Below are 6,930 nucleotides of genomic sequence, written 5' to 3'. Positions count from 1 at the left end.
GAAGATTACAATGGTAATAGTTGTAACAACCCCACCTGCGTACATTAATGAAAAGTATCTTCCTCCTAGTTTCTGACATTGTAGTGATCAAGGCAGAGTCCTAGCAAGAAAGTCCACATGTTTAGGTTCCATAACCTGGTAATACATAAGGGACAGCGAGATAGTACAGGAGGGGATAGGGTATTTGCCTTGTAGGCAGCCAATCCAGTTGGATCTCTGTCACTGCATCCAGTCTCCTGAGCACTACAAGAGGTCACTCCAGAGTACAAAGCCAGGAATAGCCCAAGATCACTGCCGGGTATTGGTCCAAACTCCACCCCACCCCAATCCCAATAAAACTAATGGGAAAGCTTGACCAAATCTCTAGGCCATCTCTGGGCCTCGGGTTTCTTTCTTCTCCAATAACATGTTAGTCATTCTCTTAGGACTTCCTACTTTTAAAATGCTTCTGTTCTAGGAAATAACGTAACGTTCAACAGGAAAGCAAGCTACGGGTAGAGCTAGGACAAGGAGAAACTAGCTGTACACAACAAATCCATGTGGGCGTGACCCAAAAAGAAAAAAAAAGTTGTCGGAGATTATCAGTCTCACAGAATTTTTTCATCACCCTCTTGTTCCTTACAGAAAATATTCAAACTCCATCTGTATTGGGAACTGCACATCCTCTGCAGCTTCCCCTTTCCCTGGTGAACAATGCAGCTTCCCTAACAGGAAGTGTCTGCAACGACTCCAGTGTATCTACTCCAGCTGGTAGATCTGCTTGGCTCCTGCCCTCAGATTCTGGCATCTCTTTCCAACCATTCATGGCCAGTGCCTATCTTGACCAACATTCTAGCACCACAATGCTGTCTGGAGTGTCTGGCCAGAGCCAGCTATCCACGTTGTCTGCTTCCTACCCAAGTGTTTTGGAGTGGGATATTGCAGGAAGTACTGAAAAGAAGTCTTACATGGGAGACTTTACTGTGACTATCCTTGACCAAGACACCAATGTCTCTTCCATGTCTATGGCAGCTCACTATGAGAAAACCTTAGATACCAACCACATCGTATCTTTGTACCCATCACTTTCTGCCAGTCTTGTTGAAAGGATACCATCTCAGGTTCCAAATCAAAGTTATAGCCTGGCACTTCCCTACCAGGAAGGAAGCCAGGTGGTTTACTATCATCAGGGCACTCCGGGACCTCTCCTTTCTGGAGAACCTGGTCCCTGCCTGCAATCCAATGGCTCTATGACATACAAAGGAGGTAGGGGCTCTGCCCTCCAAGCTTACAGCAGTGTATCTCCAGAAATGGTTGTGGTTCTAAAGGAGGTCCAGCCCCCAAAGAACCGACCCCTAGCCTTCACCTCTGGAATCTGCAACTCTGTGTCTGCTCCACCCGTCACGGAATCGAGTTATCAAGGTGAGTAAACTGGAGAGAAGGGAAATCTGGCATTCAAAACTTGGGGTCAAATCTGTAAGTGGGAAACTGTCCATAGACAGGTGGCATTTCTGTTAAATACACTGAGATTTTTAAATTTATGAAACCTGAAGTTAAATAGACTCAGTTTAATTTTAAACTGCCCTTACTCATTTTATAGCACCACATTTTCACATTCGACATGAGAGCTTCTAAAGCAGATTGGAAGGTATGATAGTATAAAGACCACCTAGGTTTCATAGAAGAAAACTTCAGTAGCATAACATTTTCATAGTTGATCAGTCTGCCAGTATTAACACAGTAACAATGAGCTCCATTAATTATTATTTAGTGAATAATTCACTAAATAATTTCTTAAATTATTGTTTTTGTGATTTTTGAAGACATTTCAGAACTCTTATTGTGATGATACCACATTAACTTCCCCTTACTTTAATGTACAAGATTCTGAATACACAATATTCTTAGAGATCTTGTCCAAAGTTATCAAACCTAGAATCTCTACTTGAGCACAGAATTCATGAGGAAGTGGTGCTTCATTCCTTCTTTTATTCTATGATATGAACTTACGGGGTATTTTTTTCAGGAAAGTGAAGAAATTGACTATATTATGCTAAGTTCTGTATAGCATTTAATAATTTACAAATCTCTCTGTTGAAAAAAAATCTTTAGTTTGGGGGAGGCAGAATGTGGATCACAGACTGCAGTGCTCAGGGCTTGCACCTTGCTGTGTGCTCAGGGTTCACTTAAGAAGGTGCTTAGGGGCTTGAATGTGATGCTGAGGATCAAACTAAGGTCAGATGTGCGCAGGGCAAGTGCATTACCGACTGCACTATTCCTCTGTTCCAAGTCTCTTATTTTTAAGTACAGTTTACACAGAAACTCTTTCAAATACAAAGAATACAAGGGCAACACACGAACAACAGTAAGAACTACAACAGTTACCTCCAATCTTGTAGCTCAGGGCCTTGTCTATGATCGTCAGAAGAGCCAGTACCAATGCCTTGCCCATTGCCGGAAGGTGCCCAATTGTGGCACCACAAGTGGTGTGGAGGGAGTATCTCGTTTAAGGGGAACTGATTTCTTCTGTGGTTCCTTTGCAGTGATGAATTCCCCAGGGATCGAGACATCCCTGGCATTGCAACCTTCCGATCAGACATTTTGTCTGACACCAACATCAGAATTACCCATATCTTGCAGTAGCAGGATCCAAATACTTGAGAGTAACCCACCACCAGAGCTCTTGGATGTTCCCATAAGAGATTCAGCACAAAGGAACCTGGCACTACCCCCAGCTCCAACTCAGGAACAAACAGATGAGAATTGGGATGATATAAACACTGGGCTTTCAAAGTCTCCAGATACCTACCAGTTCCCAATAGAAAACCAAGATCCTCTATTGTGCCCTTTAGAAATCCCTGATATCCACCAGCTCCTGGCCTGCATTGATTCTCTCACCCAAGACCAACAGCCTGGTACTGAAACTACTTGCCAGGAAAAGAATGGTGAATGTTTGGAGGGCACAGGAACACTGGAAAGTGGAGTTGAATCTGGTGGTATGTTTGCAGACACCACGACATGGGTGGAAGATAAACAACTTCCCCAGCTCTTTGATTGCTTAAAAGACCTAGATCAATGCATAGATCCGCAGGTGATGAACACCACACATACCATCACTCTGAATCAGGGGCAAGAAAACTCAGGTGGCACTAAACTCAGGTGGACCTCCCACCCAACACGGAAGAACAAAAACCAGGCCTCTGAGCCTCTTGAGGGAGAACCCAAAGCCAAAATCCCTTCCAAAGACCCAGAACACTTGCTAGGGGAAGCAGGGATTTTTTGTAATGCTGCAGTCCTGTGACCATGACCAATCCTAACAGCAAACCTCAGAAAGCTGTGTCCAGCAGGATCAGCAAGACCAAGAGCCATGGGCGGGAGAAGACAAAAAAGGCCAGAGAAAACTCTAAGAAAGCTGATGACAATAAGCAGACCGAGAAGAAGGTGAAGGCAGAAGAGAAGCCCACCGTTGCCAGGATGAAACGCAAGTTAAGTCCACCTGAGCTTTGCCAAGAGGCCCTTAAAAAGTCCTGCAGCTGCCTAGGGATGCACATGCTGGAGTCTGTGCAAGTGTTTAATGCACTGGGGAGGAGAGTGAGCCAAAGCCTGGATCCTCTTCTTCCCGGGTCCTGGGTAGTTCAAAGAAGCCCAAAGAGGTCCAGCCCTCCTCAGTTGTCAAACCATGGCCAGGTGCTACACGGCATGGAAAAGGTCTGTAGAAAACTCAGGTCAAAGCTCAGAATCCAAGCAGCAGTGCAGAAGAACGCTCGGCTCCAACCCGTTCTGAGCTGCCACCTCCTGGGAAGGTCAAATTGATACCTTTGCCTTTTCTTACCATGGAGAAGCCACAAGCTCGATGTGTTCCTCGGAAACGACAGTCTCTGGCTTCACATCGTCCTGCTGCAGCTTACACTGCCAGGCCTGGCTCTACCAACTCAGCTCGCCAACTGCCACCAATTCATCCCGGCCAGCGACTGCATCTTTGTCACGTCCTGCCAGACCAGCTCAGCCCATTTCAACCAACCCATCTTGACCAGCTTTGCTGAGCTCTACTAGCCGACCTATTCCTCAGCCTGCAACTACTAGACCTGCTCCCTACAAGACAACAGCTAGCACTTCTCTCCAGCGGGGCCCTCTTCCTGTCTCTGGGACCAAGCACCAGGCTCCACCCAAACGTCAGAGTCAGTTTCTACTCCAAGACCTCCGTTTTCAACCAATTCCATGGAGAAAGCCCAATGTTCCCGAGCCAGTCATGTCAAAGCCCATCACAAAAGAGCAGAGACCAGAGCTTGAGGCTATGAAGAGGAAGGCTCAGCAGGAGCGTGAGAACGCTGCCAAATGCACCTCTTCGTGCCAAGTACAGTTTTTTATCCAGAGAGAAAAAGATATGGACATCTCTCAATTCTACGGCTATAAGTAGCTGGTATGGTTGGTGCCACTTTTTTTACCAGATGGTTGCCTTAGACAAACACTTGAAATGTCATACACATTTCATTTATACTGATATTTTTTAAAAAATAAATAGATGCATATAAGTGAATAGATTAGCAATAAAGTTCTGAATGTTGAGAAGCTTTCCACTGTGGTGTTTATTTGGAGGGGGTTAGGGTTGAAGGATACACGAGAAAGAAATAGAAGTTAGAGGGGGGACAAAAGGGGAAACAGACAAGAATCTAAGAAAGAGAAACTTGGCTCAGAGTTTTAAAACCCTTAAGAGGAGAAATTTTATGGGCCCGATGAAGAGTTGGGGAGGGGGGGTAGAGAAATAGTATGCCTGATAGGGCACTTGCAGGAGACTGACCCAAGATTCATCCCTGGAATCCTATGTTGTCCCATGAGTCTCACTAGATGTTATCCTTGAGCACAGAGCCAGGAGTAAGCCCTGAACACAGGCAAGTATGCCTCTATCGCTAGTCTCCTCCAAAAAAGAAGGGGAGAAATGCACAGTGAGGGGGTTTGGGCTGGAGCGATAGCACAGCGGTAGGGTGTTCACCTTAGAAGCGGCCAACATGGCCGACCCGAGTTCGATTCCTCCGCCCCTCTCGGAGAGCCCGGCAAGCTACCGAGAGTATTCGATATGCCAGACACAGTAACAACAAAGTCTCCAATGGAGACGTTACTGGGCCCGCTCGAGCAAATCGATGATCAACGGGAGGGCCTTTACCTTTACCTTTTATTTCCCTGCTCCACATTAATTTTCAAACTATTTTTACTTTTTATTATAGTGACTACTCCAGGAATGATTCCTGAGTGCAGAGCCAGGAGCAATCCCTGAGCATACCATGTGTGGCCCCCAAACTGAAATAAATAAATATATCAGATTTTGAAAGTTTTCTAACGTATTTTTAACCATATTGTCCATAACTCAACCACCTCTATTCTCACAGCCACTTTCCACATGCTCAGACAAGCCTCACCCATGAATGAATCTCTTCCTGGACCTCTTATACTTTACACCACTGATAGATCAAGAGTAGCATACCACATTTGATGGGGCTTAAAATAGCAAGTGTTTGGTGGGCGTGCACTCCAGGGCAGAGTGCCCAGAAATCCAGCTCAGGGAACTGCAAGACTTCTCACCGTTGGCCATGCCCCCCGTCTCCCAAGCACACAGGACAGAGACGTTCCCCGGCAAGTTTTATGACTGCATCAGAAGTGGGACTTTATTCCTGATCAGGTGCCATTGAGGCTTACTCCCCCAAAAGTAGAGCAGAGGCGGTGGGCATATCCTCCAATGCAGTAGCGCCTCATGCGGCTGCTGTAATTTTCCCCTTTCTCAACACTTTGGACTCACATCTCAACTCCATGACCTAATTTTGAGGAGGACAGCCTGGCTGTCACAAACACATTATGCAAATAGTCCACTAGCCTATTTCGATCACACCAAAATAAATGTGAGCTCGAGAAACTGCACAAGTATAACATTCATTTTCATTTCATTTCATCATCCTGTTATTCGTCGATTGCCTCGAGCAGGCCCCAGTAACGTCTCTTTCATCCTAGCCCTGAGATTATATTCAAGGCTCTTTAGGAGAATGAGACCCATCATTGTTACTGGTATTTGGCATATTTGGTACGCCACAGGGAGTTTGCCAGACTCTGCCCTGTGGGCAGGCTACATTCAATAGCCTGCAAGTTTGTCCAAAGTAGGAATGAGACAATAAGATGTCATAAAAAAAGTTCTGATAAGATGTCGTGCGGCCACGAATGCAGCCGCGCGGTTCCGGGATCTGGATTTTATAGTCTCTGAGTCTTGGCCGCTGATGGGATTACACGGCGCCAGGGGGCCAGGGGTGTGACCCCCGCCTACTGGAATTTGGAGGATCTGGGTGGAAGATGCTCGACTCCAATCCAAGTAGGCTTGGAGGTCTCGGCCCCGGAACCCGCGTGGCTTTGTCCCTCTGCCAGTACCTTCATGTGTGCGGAGAGTGGTCTCAGCATGGTGGTGGCTGGTCCTGGAGGTCTTCGGCTGCCGGAGCCCTGGTCGGGGCGGGGAGGAAAGCTCAACCCGCTCCCCTCCAAGGGGCCCCGGGAAGGAACACCCAGGCGCGGGGGCAGAAGACTGCACTGTTCTCGTCCCGGACGAGAAGTCTAACATTAAAGAACACATATTTGAACTGCACTAGAAGACTCACAGAAGTCACAAACGCAGCACCAAAGAGGAATCTAGTATTCTATAAGGGGGAAAAGGTGACCACCATCAAAGACCTCATCCAGAATCCTTTCTCACAGAAAGAGGGGAACATTGAGAATGAACGGGAGGCTCCCACCTTGAAAATACCAAAACAGCATGAAGAAAAGTCACAAATTCCCACCACACCACGAGGAGTGGATGAAGAAAAGAGATCAGAAGCCTCAATAGGGAATACCAACAAATACAATCTCTCCAATAAAGAATTCAGAGATGAAATGTTGAGGATGTTTATTGAACTCAAAGATATGATGGGACAGGCA

The 6,930-nt window shown here is 46.4% G+C and overlaps 1 pseudogene; it reads left to right on the top strand.

Annotated features, from left to right (window-relative positions):
- The first annotated feature begins 650 nt into the window (after positions 1–650).
- Positions 651–4,396, top strand: LOC130040715 (uncharacterized protein C2orf78-like; annotated as a pseudogene).
- Positions 4,397–6,930: the final 2,534 nt, after the last annotated feature.

This window comes from Sorex fumeus, unplaced genomic scaffold, assembly GCF_029834395.1.
Source record: "Sorex fumeus unplaced genomic scaffold, SorFum_2.1 ptg000095l, whole genome shotgun sequence".
In the NCBI taxonomy this organism is placed as follows: Eukaryota; Metazoa; Chordata; class Mammalia; order Eulipotyphla; family Soricidae; genus Sorex; species Sorex fumeus.
This window is presented reverse-complemented; position numbering and strand designations above follow the sequence as displayed.